This window comes from Colias philodice, chromosome 7 (assembly GCF_061535455.1).
Source record: "Colias philodice isolate Cphi_HAF_F1 chromosome 7, ilColPhil1 Martin Lab GWU primary, whole genome shotgun sequence".
NCBI classification, from domain to species: domain Eukaryota; kingdom Metazoa; phylum Arthropoda; class Insecta; order Lepidoptera; family Pieridae; genus Colias; species Colias philodice.
Window position 1 is genome coordinate 1,752,897 of NC_143092.1, and position 17,975 is coordinate 1,770,871.

General features: G+C 32.6%; 1 protein-coding gene across 2 annotated transcripts in view; it reads left to right on the top strand.

Annotated features, from left to right (window-relative positions):
* The window catches only part of LOC149486912 (uncharacterized), a 222,606-nt gene that overhangs the window by 106,193 nt on the left and 98,438 nt on the right, over positions 1–17,975 (top strand). For both annotated transcript variants that reach the window (XM_089697005.1, XM_089697004.1), the window contains exon 3: positions 13,047–13,086. The gene's annotated coding sequence lies outside the window, so the exon portion shown is untranslated. The remainder of the gene's footprint in view (positions 1–13,046; positions 13,087–17,975) is intronic.

Here is a 17,975-nt window from a genome sequence, read left to right on the forward strand (position 1 = left end):
CAATTCGAACATTCATTACATGTAACGTTGTCGTCGTCATTCAATAACCAATTCCACAACAACATTATTATAATGTTTATTTTTCTTATGAGTTATCAGTTCATAATAATTATAATATGGAATTAATATGACTTAAGGAATATCGCGCTTAGCTTATAAACAGGGAACTTCTATATCTCAATATAAGCCAGCCTGAAGCGATGGCTAATCTATACCGTCAAACTATAGTTTGTCTGTCAACCGCAGTTATAGATTGCGGCTGGCAGACTCACTGACATCGAAATTTGCTTATCATAGTGGAAATTCCGAATGGAATCTATATTCCGGGCGGAATCTATGGGTGCATTGCTATTCCTGGGATCTCGACTTGCTTGGGTGATAAATGTGACGTCATCAAGGAAAGACTTTTCGTTTATGTACGAGTTTGTTTAGTTTTATCTGATAGGATTAGAGTTTCTGAAATTCTAAAGATATGTCCTGTTTTATACTTTTGTTATCGTTATTGTTTAAAGTAGGAATTCACAATTTTAGTAACGTGACAAACAGTTCTAAAACTTTTCGAATTTTCTTCCCTTTTACACAACACATTAAATATAGTAGTCCAATTATAACTTATTATTTATACTATGTTGAACATTAATCTAATGATATGATGTAACGTAAAATAAAATACACATATCTACAAAATAACGCATACTGCAATGCACATTTTATTACAAATTCCATAAGTAGGAATGTAAGAGGCTGCGCATATCCGGGAAAAGTCAACTGTTGACATAACCCGGGGCCTGAGGTCACAGCTACCGGACGAAGCGTGGAGGCAACAATAGTCTTGCCACAGTAAAAAGAGAGAAGTAGACCAACTCCAACGTTTAGGAGCGCATGGTACCTAAACTCGCGAGGCGCAGAGTTGTCACTTGTCACATTGATATTTTAAATAATTGTATAAACAAACACAGACCGCAATTCGTGTGGAAATCGAGCAGTGTGTATGTGCGTACGTACATGAACATGGCCAAGCGCTCAGCGTACATAGGTAGGTATAGACGGCACGATGTACATATTTTGTTCTAAGATATCATACTTCTCTCTTTCTACTATGGTCTCGCTAACTTTCATATCTCCCAGAAAATACAACGTACAGAAACATTTCACACAATTTCCAACTTTAATGCTAGCGACTTTAAAACGAAAACCCTGTACATGTCTAACGAACTATAAAGATGGCACTTTTCTTGAATGAATCGACCCTAATTTGACTAAATCTTCACTGTAACAGAATTCCAGCAGAATTGAAGCGTCTTGGACTTCGAAACGGTGATTGTATAACATTAAGCAATCCTGTTTCTGTTTTATTACATTTATATTTATACGGAGTTCTTATTAAATTTTGTTAGTTCTTTTCAGGTTTCATACAAAGCAAACGCTTCGCGTCTCACGGGAGCGATTGCATGGCCGCGGAAAATTGTACAATGTTTTAAAAATACAAGAATAAATGCGCTTGTAACAATTTTATTTATAATGTTTCGTAAAGTTATTGAAGTGGAATTGCAGTTTTATAAAAAATCAAGGATTTAGGTCATTTATTCCTATTTTGTGGCTAAGTTCTAAGAATACATAAATAGATACATATCTGGTAAAATTGTTGTTTCATTTCGCATAACATTATATAGACTTACCTAGGTACTTAAAAAGCATTCCCTAGAATTAAAGACTATAACTATAACTAATAATGTAATAAAATACATTAAAAAGGAATAGAATATAGATACAGTAATCTGAGCTAATACAACATTCTGTTAGGCAAATGGAAAACTTGGCTTAAAACTCAATTTGGTGTCATGTTGTGGATGCGTCGTGACATCTTTTGAATCTTGTTACATTGACGACGGGGGGAATACAATCACATGCCAGATAGAAAAGTGGGATTTTTCATTTAAATTCGCATCGAAATATACACAAAAAAGTGTTGGTTACAGTGGCTGAATGTATGTTAATAATTTTAGATTTGTTTGATTAGGATAATTACTGAATTATATAACTTATACCTTGCGATACTTGGTAGTTTTACTCTGAAAATTTCTAATATGATATAGGTCAGCTGAAAGTTATTCATAAAACAAACCAATTTAAAATAATGGAAAGCACAAAAATTCTAATTTATTCATAGACATAGCTGACCTACGTAAAACATTATATTGTTTTTAAAAACTGACGAGTGTACGGTATAAATATTAAACGTGTAAAAGTGTTATATAAAAATTTTATCATATTTAGGTAATGTTTCATTTTATAGAGGTACTAGCTTTCCGCCCGCGGCTTCGCCCGCGTTTTCAAAGAAATACCCGCATAGTTCCCGTTCCCGTGGGATTTTTGGGATAAAACCTATGTTATATGTTAATGCAAGTTACCCTCTATATGCATGCTAAATTTTATTGTATTCGGTTCAGTAGTATTTGCGTGAAAGAGTAACAAACACACACATCCTCGCAAACTTTCGCATTTATAATATTAGCATTTATAAAAAGTAAATTTTTATTCAAATTGCCGAGGCAATTTTGAACCGTTACATTTTCCCTTTATTTCTATTTTAGAAGCTACTCAGAATAAGTCTAGCGCGTATTAACGGTGTTTCTCAACTTTATTTTTGCCATATTTCGAATTTTTGACAATAAACATTTTTGATAAATAAAATGGAAACAGGATATTAGTTGTTCAAAAATATGTTTCAAGGATCATTGTGGAAGTCGGACGATAGAAAATGATTAAGGTCTTTTCTCAAAGACCGCAAGAAGTAACGGGTTTTATTCAAATACAAGACCTATTTAAGAAACTTTTTAATCATCGTAACTCACCATTTAGTTACCATCAGTTGAAAAATTGGTCTTTGTGTTTCATCGTATTCTTCAATTGTATTTCCTACGCAATTAGTAAATTATTGAGAATTGATTCAAATTCGACTATTCCTGTAGGCTGTAGTAATAATGTTAAATTCCATCTGGAGTTCCCAGAAGAGCAAACTAAAACAAATTTTATCGTTATTTTAATGTCCATATCAACACAAAGTCAGGAAATTGATCTTTGATCGTTTCTAGCTTGTATTTTTTCTCAGTTTGGTTTTAAAATTAAATGGTCGCGATGGTTTTCAAACCTTGTGTTTTATATTTTAACTGGAACATGGGTTGGGTAGCTCAAAGTCAGAAGAGATCGCTGATTACTAAAAAGCGCCTTTGAATTTGGTCTGTACAAAAATTATGTAGAGACAAAGTCAATAATTAAAATGGTCTGGTACAATCTACACTAATATTGTAGAGCTTTGCTTGTTTGTTCGAACGCGCTAATCTCAGGAACTACTGGTCCAATTTGAAAAATTCGTTCTGTGTTCGATAGCCCATTTATCGAGGAAGGCTATAATCATCACGCTAAGACCAACAGGAGCGGAGCCACGCGGGTGAAACCGCGGAGCGCAGCTAATAAAAAATAATCATCCTATAATATAACAAATCCTACTAATATAATAAATGCGAAAGTTTGCGAGGATGGATGTATGGATGTTTGTTACTCTTTCACGCAAATGCTGCTGAATCGATTACAATGAAATTTGGTATGTAGGTAGCTGAAGACCCAGAATAAGTTATACTTAAGCTACTTTTTATCGGCGAAGCCGTGTGCCGAAATGTAGTATATATAATATAATGATTCGTGATAGCTTGTCTATTATATTGTAGATACCTAGATACTTAAAAATTGGAAAATCCAAAAGTGCACGCCTCATAATTTTTTTTAATAATTATTTATTAATTATTATTTTTGTTTAGTTAATAACAATTAAACCACATCGAATCAGACCCTGAAAAATGAAAGGGTTCTATTCCTGAGCATACTCAAGCGTAAGAGAAAAAAAAAGACTCGATTAGTAAAGTATTTCGGTCGCTATCGTGTTAACAAGAAAATCCTCCGCACATACAGACACACGGACGTCCAAGACAGAACTTTTTTAAACTGTTTTTTAAGTAGTTTAAATAACAAAAATGACATCAAAAATATCATGAATGTTAAAAATAGTGTTTTTTCTTAATATGTGTGTGTATGTATTATCTTACAAGTGCAATGTATGATACATAAAGACATTTTAAGTTTGAAAAATCAGATGTTTTGCGCGAAGTGACAGTAGTAGGTACCCACCTCAACGCTTCGCTTATGAGGCGTGCAATAGTTGGTTTTCGTAAGCTTATTCTCGTAGAAGATAGATAATATTAGACATTATAACGCGGCATAATTGAAGAAGTCAATAAATAGAAACATGCTTGTATAAAAATACTAACATTAACTCTTACCACATATAATGGTCGTATTATTCATTGAGTATAAGGTTTAAAATAATAAAAACGTGTCGTGTTGAGTTACGTGATTTATAAAGAGGACGGGATTTATGTGTATTTTTTAATTTATTGCCCTTTACTTTGTGTAATATATTAACATTTTTTTATGAAATGTGTCACATGTGTAAACTGTCAAATACGGGCAATTAGAATACGTTTTTAAAATGGTAGTTTTATATATTATTCGACGAATAAGTTTTAACCAAGGATTGAAAAATCAGCCCTTAGTACTTAGACTTAATATTGTAATTTTTCAACCGACTTAGAAAAAGGAAGCGGTTTTCAATTCGACGGTTTGATTTTTTCTATTTGTTACCTCAGAAATTTCGATTGGGTGAACCGATTTTGATGATTCATTTTTCATTTTAATGAACAATTATATATTTTTTAATGTTTATTGAAGAACAAATCTTACTATCTACTTATTTTACTCCTTATCAAACAATCCGTAAAAATTGTTTTTTCCCTGTTTCATAAACTATATAATAATCAGGTTAGTAATCATTTATGATGACTTCGTTATCGATACACATTGGAAAGGGGGACTCTTTGATCAAACCATAGATTTTGTAGGACAAATATTTTTTCGAATAATTTAGATAATTATCTTGAGATTGAACAAAAAAAAAACATTTAATTAGTAATTAATATTTGAGAACCATCAAATCAAAATATTTTATCCTTGTTTCCTCTGGTAGCTACCACAATCGAGAGTTTTATACATGAAATTATTGGGCATCTCATCAAAATAAAGCTACTCACGAAAAATTAGCTTGATAGTAATCACTTGCAAAAATGGGCGATGTATCCCGGACTAATATTATTTTAAGCGCAAAATATATTTTGATGTGCAAATATTTTATACTTCTAGTAAATATGAACTTCCGAGCTATATTGACCTATAAAATCTAGGAACTCTGTAAAACTAGAATCACGTACTATTTAATAAAAAATTTATGGATATAAAATATTTTATAGTAGGTACCTAAAGATGTATGCTTTCATTTTTATGGACTTGTTGCAAATAATATCTACCTATGTATAATATTAAGACTGACTGGTTGGCTTGGTTAGAAGTTGCCCTGCCTTCCAAGCCAGAGGTCGTGGGTTCGATTCCCACCTGGAGCAAATATTTGTGTGATGAACATAGATGTTTGCTCTGTATCTGGGTGTTTATTATCTATATAAGTAAGTATTTATTTAAAATTATGTATTTATGTTTATCAACCATCTGGTTTCCATAACACAAGCGAAAGCTTAGAATGGGATCAGATCGTGCCGTGTGTGAAAAGTGTCCTGAAATATTTATTTATTATCTGTATTTGTGAGAAGAACATTTAAAAATGATACATTTAAAAATGTAATACTAATGATATTTTTTATTTATTAGGTAGTTACAATGTATAATATAAATCGGATAGTACGGATAAAACCAATTTTACTTACCTTTAGGGCCAGGATTTCCGCTCAGCGTTATTTAACACGCAGTAAGCTTTAGTCCCAAAAAAGATAATAAATATCTAGGCTAATTATTACCTGCTGTGTCCTAATTTTATTTTAAGAGGTAATAAAGAAAGTACACTAATAGCATATAATATTAAATGTTACTACATACATTTTTATAGCATAAAACAAAGTCGGTTTCCGCCGTCTATGTGTCTCTATGCTTAGTTCTTTAAAATTACGCAACAGATTTTGATGGGTTATTTTTAATAGATAGAGGAAGTTTTAGACCTAGCGAGCGATGCCGCGGACGGATAGCTAGTGTATTATATTGTGGTACTTAAGTTACATCTCTGCCAAGTATTATCAAAATCCGTTCAGTGATTTTGACTTGAAAGAGTAACAAACATACATCAATGCATTACTTCTAGTAGGAAGTAGAATATTCAAAACTATAATTGCACGAGAATTCAATATTTATCTGAAATTACAACTCCGTTAGATTCCATGAACTGCAATACGAATCGTGTACCTATTTAATTGAAATACCAATGGCATAATATTACAGTTTTGATTGCATTCGCAATTAATTCAACGCAACTTGTACGGAATATTAGATTTACGTCTATCTGGAATTATGAAGCCGGTATGATTTAGGTTTCATATGGAAAAATACATGTGATGCAATGTTAAAAAAGAACCCTATGTTGGGCGTATATTAGGTATTCCGTATTACTCGTGTTTAATTTTATTGTTTAGGTACTAGCAGTCCGCCTCGGCTTCGCCCGTGGTACCTACACGTTTACGTTTTTTTTCTTAAGACGATACACAAAAAAAAATCCACTGCTTGGCGGGCGGAGTCTAATAGCTCGCTATCGCGAACGCGGGTGTGCGCGATGTCATTCTTGCAAACTCGCCGCGCTGCCGCTAGCCGACTCGGGACAAACATGTATGGAGTCGTCATACAGTTATAATATTGTTATACATATATTTAATTGTTGATTTATTGGTTTTATTTTCTTGCTTATAAACAAATAATCTTCTTTTTAACAACTATTTAGACATTATTAATAATTATTATTATTTCGTAATGTTTACTTTATTACAAAATAATACAGGTTATAAATAATCTTTAAAATAACAAAAAATATTGTTACTCTGAAAAAATGAAATGGTACTCAATAACGCGGACTACTGAATGGATTTAGATAGAATTTGATGCTGACGTAGATATTACATCATGCCCAGAAATGAAAGGTAATATTTCTGAAAGAAGTTATAAACCCTAATTCTTCTCAGTCAAAGTCAAGAGTGGAAGATATCACTAATACAGTAAAACTGATGCGAAACTTTGGATGTTAATTTGTATATTTTTTTGTTAGTTGTTACTTAATCACGTCAAGACTACATTACCAATTTTGATCAAATATAGCTAATTGCCTGGATTTACACATAGGATACTTTTTATCCGAACTGAACACTTCTGTGGGATAAGACAGGATTCACGATATAATCTAATTCCACGCGGGCAAAGCCGCGGTCGGAATGATATTTTTTTAAATAAAAAAATTGTTTAAAAAAAAACACAAAATATATTGACGCATGTATTTATTTTTTGCACTCTATTATAATTGTAATTGTTCATTACAAATAATCAAAATAAAATAGCCAGAACAAAGTTAGGCCCTGGTAGGGTAGGTAGGCAGGTACAGCAATGTGAGACGAACACTGGCTTATTTATACCAATAATAATGTATTATAAACATTAAATTAAGTTTACTTTCTAACAACAAAAATACATAATATTAGCTAATGTGAAAGCGAATCAACCAATCATCCCACAACAATGAAATGTGCACACAAATATTCATCCAAATCGGTTCATGTCATTAGGAGGAGTGACTGCAGCGCCATCTTCCGGGCCCAATTGTGTTTCCAGATCACCCAGGAACTCAATTTAATATACTTAGACAAAATTTTTCGAAATGAAAACTCACATTACTATGTAAATATGAATATAAACCTGTTTTATTACTAAGCAATTTCCCGCACAGGTGTAGTAAGTATAAATGAAATAAATATCAACATCAAATTCTTTATACAACATACTTATCTACCACCTACTAAGAAATGTAATTCTTGAAATTTTTTCGTATTTTTTTTAAATATAATACTACTCCAATGAGCTCCTGTTCCATATTTGATATTTACGTCCACCATACTTCCACTACGTTCACCATGATTTTTTATTTCTTTGCACTTTGTTGCTTTTTGCTAAAAATGGAATCATGCGATAAAACCAGTAGAGCGTTGATAACATACATTTTTGACTGAATAAAGGTACTTACGAAGGAGTGGGTTCACATTATGAACAATCAGTGGGTTTATTTTCCTTCTGGATTCCGGATTTCTGAAAAGATTATTTATGCTATAAATGAAAAAATCTTACACATTCGTTATGTACTTAAAACAGGGGTACATATCAAACATCGTCTATAATACAATTATCATCAAATTTAAAATAAAACCAACTTACTTCATTAATTTGTTCCAATTGTAAGCATTCTTTTTCCTCCAACCTTTATGTTTCTTCTTCTTATTTTCTTTATTGTCCCCATTTGTCTCATTTTGTCTTATCGTGTTGTCACCCTTTTTTACGATTGCGCAAGCGACACAAGTTCCCCGTGTGACGGCCGTAGCGGGAATGACTCGTGCAGCGATCGGGGTAGGAAGTTACAGGGCGGCTCTCGCTATATTGGCTGGTCGCGCGCTAATTTCAAGTATTTCTTGTTTATTTCAAAACCATCGCATATTTCAAAATTCTAAATCGGTAGACGTATAGGTTGTATATTTTATAGTTAATATCCAAAAAGTCGTAACTTTACGTCTGTTATTTAGAAGATGCCAGAGATTAAAAAAAAATAACAATGAGAACTTTGTATTTTTTTTCTATCGAGAAAATATCATGGAATCATGTTTCTAAAACGGTAGACGTATTGTGTTACTATTGAACTTTCTTGTCAAGAATTTTCATCACGACAACTTTAATAATATAAAAATTACGAGGGTTTGAAAAGGGCTGTAAATGTTAGAAAAATTAATTCATCACCTTAAGAACCATTCTCGTACTTCAAAGGAATAGATTCCGCAGCGCACGCGATGACAGAATTTTTATTAAGGAATTTTTTACACCTTGGGTTACATTATTGCATTTTTGGTAAGGATCTCTAATTTTTATGAAAATGCAATATAGCCTATGTTCCTCAGTGAAGATGCAGCTTTCTTATGGTAAAAGAATTTTTGAAATCGGTTCAGTAGTTTATGCGTGAAAACCATACATACATACATAATTACAAACCTTTCCTCTTTATAATATTAGTATAGATGTAGGTAGGTATTAACTGGATCAATTAGAGGAAACTTCTATCATAATAAAACTACAAAAACGAGCTTGAAAGTCAAAAAGGACGGGAAACTTATTTACTTCTAATATAGGTATATATTATAAAGGCGAAAGTTTGTATAAGGATGTATGGATGTATGGATGTTTGTTACTCTTTCACGTAAAAACTACTGAACCGATTACAATGAAATTTAGCACACATATAGAAGGTAACTTGGATTAACACATAGGATAGTTTTTATCCCGGAAATCCCACGGGAACGGGAACTATGCGGGTTTTCCTTTGCAAACGCGGGCGAAGCCGCGGGCGGAAATCTAGTATTTCTGTAATATAAAGATCAACATTTAGTTTGATATACCTAGAGAACTTGTATTAGGTAATACTGAGAAATAAACCTATTCACTTCCTATACCTAGTTGTTTAATAAGCTGGTTTACAACCATTTGATAGCATCAGTAATCTCTTTGATCTGAGTTCACATGATGTACAGAAGCTTGCAATTCGGTATAATTTGTATATATCTATACTAATATTATATTGCTGAAGAGTTTGATGTTTGTTTGCTTGAACGCGCTAATCTCAGGAATTACAAATCCGATTTGAATTCTGCAGATTCTCTTAGACTAGCTAATATATATTATAAATTATTTAACTGTGAGATAAATAGATAGACCAGCTGTTATCGAGGGAGGTTATAGGCTGTAATATATCATTATCTAAGACCAATAGGAGCGAAGCAATGCGTGTGAAACCGCGGGGCGCAGCTAGTAACCATATAAAGTTTCTATAATGTAGCGTTTATGAAATCAGGAGCAAAATTAAAATTCATAAATGTAAACGAAATAAAATACAAGCTGAAACGTCTTCCTCTTTCACGGTAAAACATTAAAACTTCACCACCTTCACAAAATAAATTTCAGTGTTTTAGTGAAACTTTTTAATTCGCTCTGAAAGAATGGAAACTTCATGAATTAAGTTCATTTAACATTCAAAGTGTCGTCACAAAGGAACTAATGTAAATTCGTGTTGCGAGCGATATAGGTCAAAGAAACAGGGGCTTAATGTAGTGTGCTGTGATATATTTTTGTTATTTCTCCTTCTGTTGGAAATAGTATCTGATCTGCTAAGAATCTGGGACTGAACACTAATGTAATAAAAAGATTTGGTTATTTGAATGAAGTTCGTCTGTCAAGTGATCTTTTGTAAATTATAGGGAACCGTTTATAAATAGATACACCTAGCTCACGCCCGTGACTTCGCCCGCGTTTCTATATTGTGTTAAGACGATACACAAAAAAAAATCCACTGCTTGGCGGGCGGAGTCTAATAGCTCGCTATCGCGAACGCGGGTGTGCGCGATGTCATTCTTGCAAACTCGCCGCGCTGCCGCTAGCCGACTCGGGACAAACATGTATGGAGTCGTCATACAGTTATAATATTGTTATACATATATTTAATTGTTGATTTATTGGTTTTATTTTCTTGCTTATAAACAAATAATCTTCTTTTTAACAACTATTTAGACATTATTAATAATTATTATTATTTCGTAATGTTTACTTTATTACAAAATAATACAGGTTATAAATAATCTTTAAAATAACAAAAAATATTGTTACTCTGAAAAAATGAAATGGTACTCAATAACGCGGACTACTGAATGGATTTAGATAGAATTTGATGCTGACGTAGATATTACATCATGCCCAGAAATGAAAGGTAATATTTCTGAAAGAAGTTATAAACCCTAATTCTTCTCAGTCAAAGTCAAGAGTGGAAGATATCACTAATACAGTAAAACTGATGCGAAACTTTGGATGTTAATTTGTATATTTTTTTGTTAGTTGTTACTTAATCACGTCAAGACTACATTACCAATTTTGATCAAATATAGCTAATTGCCTGGATTTACACATAGGATACTTTTTATCCGAACTGAACACTTCTGTGGGATAAGACAGGATTCACGATATAATCTAATTCCACGCGGGCAAAGCCGCGGTCGGAATGATATTTTTTTAAATAAAAAAATTGTTTAAAAAAAAACACAAAATATATTGACGCATGTATTTATTTTTTGCACTCTATTATAATTGTAATTGTTCATTACAAATAATCAAAATAAAATAGCCAGAACAAAGTTAGGCCCTGGTAGGGTAGGTAGGCAGGTACAGCAATGTGAGACGAACACTGGCTTATTTATACCAATAATAATGTATTATAAACATTAAATTAAGTTTACTTTCTAACAACAAAAATACATAATATTAGCTAATGTGAAAGCGAATCAACCAATCATCCCACAACAATGAAATGTGCACACAAATATTCATCCAAATCGGTTCATGTCATTAGGAGGAGTGACTGCAGCGCCATCTTCCGGGCCCAATTGTGTTTCCAGATCACCCAGGAACTCAATTTAATATACTTAGACAAAATTTTTCGAAATGAAAACTCACATTACTATGTAAATATGAATATAAACCTGTTTTATTACTAAGCAATTTCCCGCACAGGTGTAGTAAGTATAAATGAAATAAATATCAACATCAAATTCTTTATACAACATACTTATCTACCACCTACTAAGAAATGTAATTCTTGAAATTTTTTCGTATTTTTTTTAAATATAATACTACTCCAATGAGCTCCTGTTCCATATTTGATATTTACGTCCACCATACTTCCACTACGTTCACCATGATTTTTTATTTCTTTGCACTTTGTTGCTTTTTGCTAAAAATGGAATCATGCGATAAAACCAGTAGAGCGTTGATAACATACATTTTTGACTGAATAAAGGTACTTACGAAGGAGTGGGTTCACATTATGAACAATCAGTGGGTTTATTTTCCTTCTGGATTCCGGATTTCTGAAAAGATTATTTATGCTATAAATGAAAAAATCTTACACATTCGTTATGTACTTAAAACAGGGGTACATATCAAACATCGTCTATAATACAATTATCATCAAATTTAAAATAAAACCAACTTACTTCATTAATTTGTTCCAATTGTAAGCATTCTTTTTCCTCCAACCTTTATGTTTCTTCTTCTTATTTTCTTTATTGTCCCCATTTGTCTCATTTTGTCTTATCGTGTTGTCACCCTTTTTTACGATTGCGCAAGCGACACAAGTTCCCCGTGTGACGGCCGTAGCGGGAATGACTCGTGCAGCGATCGGGGTAGGAAGTTACAGGGCGGCTCTCGCTATATTGGCTGGTCGCGCGCTAATTTCAAGTATTTCTTGTTTATTTCAAAACCATCGCATATTTCAAAATTCTAAATCGGTAGACGTATAGGTTGTATATTTTATAGTTAATATCCAAAAAGTCGTAACTTTACGTCTGTTATTTAGAAGATGCCAGAGATTAAAAAAAAATAACAATGAGAACTTTGTATTTTTTTTCTATCGAGAAAATATCATGGAATCATGTTTCTAAAACGGTAGACGTATTGTGTTACTATTGAACTTTCTTGTCAAGAATTTTCATCACGACAACTTTAATAATATAAAAATTACGAGGGTTTGAAAAGGGCTGTAAATGTTAGAAAAATTAATTCATCACCTTAATACAAGTTACCCTCTAGGTAGGTACCTATGTGCCATATTTCATGAAAATCGGTTCAGCAGTTTTTGCGTCAAAGAGTAGCACACGGTACACATACATAGGTAGGTACTATATCAGATTAAATACATGCAGTTTTTCATGTGACACCAACTTATCAAAATATTGTCCTTTCGTCGAAACGAGAGTAAGAATTTCCAATAAAATTGATTTTCAGATTCACTAAAAGATTTTCTTTAATTTCAGGTGTGGGAAAGTGAACGCTCCCAAAGTATAGCAGTTAATAGTAAGTAAATACTTTACAATAATTTGAACCAAAAAGTGATCACAAAACGTTATGCTAAAATTGGTATAATTAAGCAAAAACATTGTGTCAATAAACATTCAACGATAGGCAGATGTTTTAAAAATCTCGTAGGAATAACAGAAAATTCGCGGTTTCTAAAAATATGCCGTAGCGTGGTTTTCATCAAAAACTCGTATTTAAATGTATATTTTGACTAGCTTCCGCGTGCGGCTTCGCCCGCGTAGTCAAAGAAAAACCCGCATGGTTCCCGTTCCCGTGGGGTTTCCGGGATAAAACCATAATATGCTTAGATCTCAAGATATCTCTATACCAATTTTAAAGTAAATCCATGCAGCACTTTTTGAGATTAGCCCGGACATACATACAGACAAACATACAAAAATTCAAAAAAACTATATATTTTTGGTTTCGGTATCGATTGTAGATCACGCCCGAAGTATTCATGTAAAAAAAATATTCAATGTGCAGTTTTGACTTTCCGACGATTTTATTATAATTTATGTACCTATACCTATAAAGCTGAAGAGTTTGTTTGTTTGTTTGGATGCGCTTATCTCAAGAACTAGGTACTCCGATCCGATTTGAAAATTCTTTCGGTGATGGATAGTCCATTTATGGGCTATATCATCACGCTAAAACCAACAGAAGCGGAGCCACGCGGGTGAAACCGCGGAGCGTAGCTAGTAATATGTAGGTATATGTACAGATATGTATATGTAATATGTATATGTACCTATAGATAACATTCGCATTTATTGTGACAGCTGAAGCTAACAATATAATTGAGTGAACAATTTCATACGCGAAACTGAGTAACAATTTCCATTCAATTTACATACGTTTTAGACATTTGGAATGAGGACACGAGTTAATTGAAATCTCGAATAGAAATAGTGTTTATACGTTATTATCGTTCTGGTATATATTGTAATGAATACCTATAATATTTTTTTGTTATTAGTTATTACTGTGTATTATAGTTATTGATACAAAGATTTTGTCGTATTTCGAATAGGTAGTTGCTTCACACATCGCGATTTTTTTTATAGCTTTACCACAGATTGCAAAATAGTTACTAACATTACTTGCTGAATCAAAGGAATTTGAACTAGCGGGCGCTTCTTATATCTTTAGTCATTTTCTGCTCTTTCATTTATAAAAAAAAAAATATTATTGTTCGAAAGTTTTAATATGAAAGGAACGTGATAGGAAATAGGTAGAGTAAGTGCGCCAATTATGGACCACCATAAGGTTTTTTTGTAATAAAACTCAGAATTATAAAGATTAATCAGCCTTATATATTTTAAAAGGTTCGGTAGTTATTTAGGAACCAAATCAAATATTAGAATTCTTAAGAAACATTAAAATCTTAGAAATAATCAACATTTTCTAAAATATGTCATTTTTGTTCATTAGAAAAAAGTGTACAAAATATGGACCACATGGTTTTAAATATGGACCATAGTGAATTTGGTACAAAATTATTGAAAAAAAGATGTCAAGATTGTAGCAGGCTTGGTAGTTTTTCTTCCTCTGTTGCTGACAGTTTTCCTTAAATGCGGTATAGGCTGAAACACTTTTTGCGAAAAATATGATTTAGATGATGTAGAGGGACTAACTATTGAATCATTCATAGTCAGTGTTGACACTCCTGGTTCTGCATTTCCTCATGATGTCCATCAACGGGTCTGGGGTGATGGCTCAATTACAGATTAAGGTGTGGGAGATGCAACAGCCTTTGTCTCAGGTAAGCAGTTATCGGGTTCAGGTACAACAGCCCTTTGCTGAGGTATCGGGTTATCAACTGGTGTCGTTATATCGCGCGCTGGGTTATTAGAAGGCCTCTCTACTGCTGGAAGGTCTTCGTCAATAAAGCCATGATCTTCGAAGACGTGTCTATTAACGGGATATATCCCTGTGGCACGAAAAACGCATAATGCAAACGCGCGCTTGCTTGCTTTAAACACGTGCTTTAATTGCATTAGCCATTGCCTCTTTATCCCATGTTTGTCTGTATTTGTAGATTTTATCCTTAAACAATCAAATTAAAATAAATTAAAATAAAACTATTTGACTTTTACTAATATGAACCACTAGTCCATATTTAAAACATGCCGGTGGTCCATATTATAATACACATACATTTTTACGGTAATATTGTTGCTAAGAAAAATATTTAAACTATAAGATATATCAACTTATTATGAATGATTGTAAAGCAACTCACCTTTCCCCTGGTTATAATTCACTTTTCCAAACAGTAATATTTTATGAAGTTATGAGCTTACGAAGTTAGGTAAAAAATTACATCGCGCGATGACAAAAACGAAAAATGGCTGCCGTTAATGCGTGCGCGCTCTCTGCCCAACGACAAACGACTGGCGAGGCTCATGTGGGGTGGAATTCAGTTTGCGGAGACCGATACCTACCTACGACTGATGGTTTTCGAGAAATGAAGGTAGTCCATATTACGGAACCAGTCCATAATTGGCGCACTTACTCTACCTACCTAAAATCGCTTACGTATTATTCCAAAATTATTTCATAGTTTTGTAATTAGCATCTTAACATCCCTATCTATAACTTGCCATTAATTGACAAGATTCAAAGATATCAAAATCGTCGCCTTACTCCATGACGTGACGGTATTGCCATGACGCGACCTTGAAATTTTACTCACAACGCGCCTAAAGAAGTTTCACTTCAAAAAGATTAACGAAAAATCCGCCCACATACACAATTAACAAATTGAAAAATCGCCGCAATCAGTACAAGTCAGAATACAAGAACCACTCCTTCAATAAGCTTTCAAAAACCTAATGGAAAATGAATCGCAAAGGAACGAACTGCGTGATTGATGGAAACCTTGTTACAAATTTATAAACTAGGTACAGTATTTTTTTTAATAATACGATTATAAGCGTGTTAAAAAAATGTGTGCGTGTAGGTACTAGTGTACACACGTAAGAAGTGAAACTTCTTTATGACCTTATTTTTCAAAAAATAATTTACTATATGCAACTTTACAGAAATACGTCGAATCACGCGTGGTAGGGATAAGAAAAAGATGGCGCGTAACGGAAAAATGTCACGCGTAACGAAAAAATCTTACCTACACTAAATTTTTTTACAACCCCGATAAAGAAGTTTCACTTCAAAAATCTAGTTAGATTAGTAAAGAAGACAATTCTGTAATTAACCATTGAACGCAAGAGCATTTTCCGTGACGTGGTTTGTAAAAAAACATAATAACGACATAATACATATTGATATTATGAAAAATATATGTATTATTATATTTCTTTTTACTTATAAATATCTATGTTAAATTACATTTTAATTTTATTAAAATAGAAGCTAAACATAAAAACCTTTGGCTCCATTCGAAATAATAATAGAAAGGAGGTAATCACGCACAAATAATTTAGCTTTCAATTAGGTTTTGTAAGAATCTCCAAAATCGATCCTGCAGGATCTAATACTTTGTATTAATACGTAATTGCACGCACTGAAAATATTGTTTACTAAACACAAGAGGTTTCACATTGATTTAAAATAAATTCTGTTTGAAATAAATGATAAATTTTATTTTCTGTAAAAATAAAGAAAATATACTAAATATCCAATATATCTATACCTATGTGAATTCAGTAGTTCAGGCATGAAAAGGTAATAAATAGGCTTGCTCTCTTTTTGGATTCCCTAGCATTGGTATTTATTATAGCCGTATACGAGTACCTTTTATATGAGATCAATATGTACAAGAACAAAGCTATCTTATATATTATTTATTATCTATACTAATATTATAAAGCTGAAGAGTTTGTTAGTTTGAACGCGCTAATCTCAGGAACTACTAGTCCGATGTGAAAAATTCTTTCGGTGTTAGATAGCCCATTTATTGAGGAAGACTATAGGCTATATATCATTACGCTAAGACCAACAGGAGCGGAGCCACGCGGGTGAAACCGCGAAGCGCAGCTAGTAACTAATAAATATTTCAGGACAATTTTCACACACGACACTGTCTGATCCCATACTTAGCTTTTCGCTTGTGTTATTGAAACCAGATAAGCTGTTTTTAATTTGCAAACACGTGAAATTAAACAGGATAAAAGGACGTATCTAATTAGTGCGAAAGATTGAGTATTTTTATTAAGCCAATTATTTTATAATGTAGGTTAAAATATTATATTTTTTAATTTCTAGAAATTTCGATGACTGTCACAGTACATAATAAATGCCTAGAGCCTAATTGTAGTTATAGCCCCTTGTCCTTCCTAAACATTATATTATTATATTTTACAAATCATAATTCATATCCTTTCTCTGAATATTTTGCCTTTGGCATTCTGTATATTAAAGTTATTTTCCATCAATATTCAAATAAACCAGTAACATATTCCGAATCTTGTTTTCTTTGCGAATAACATTACAAGAATACGATTTTATTAATTGATTTATACGTTGCTATTGTCTTAAGTCTTTTTACAGTTACATTTTTGGAACCTTGTAGCTCCCAGTCATGCCTTGGGGAAATAACATATAAGGTTAAATTCTATGGATTTATATTATGTAGGCTTTAAGGAAAATTATTGGATCGTGTTTTTGGTCGAATCTGCTTGTTAAATGCAAATTTGCATTATTATTATGGAAATTATAATATTAATATATACCTACGTAATAGTTAAATTAATCTGGGACAAATATTGATGGGTTTAGATTTTCAGTTGCATTTTTAAAGCGTTTCGATGTTTCAAAAGTTTTCACGTCGACTTCAAAAAAAGAGGAGGTTTTCAAATTTACTTAATTTCTTTTCTACTTTTTTGGGTCTGTTACCTATTTACTTTCGATTGAGTGAACCGATT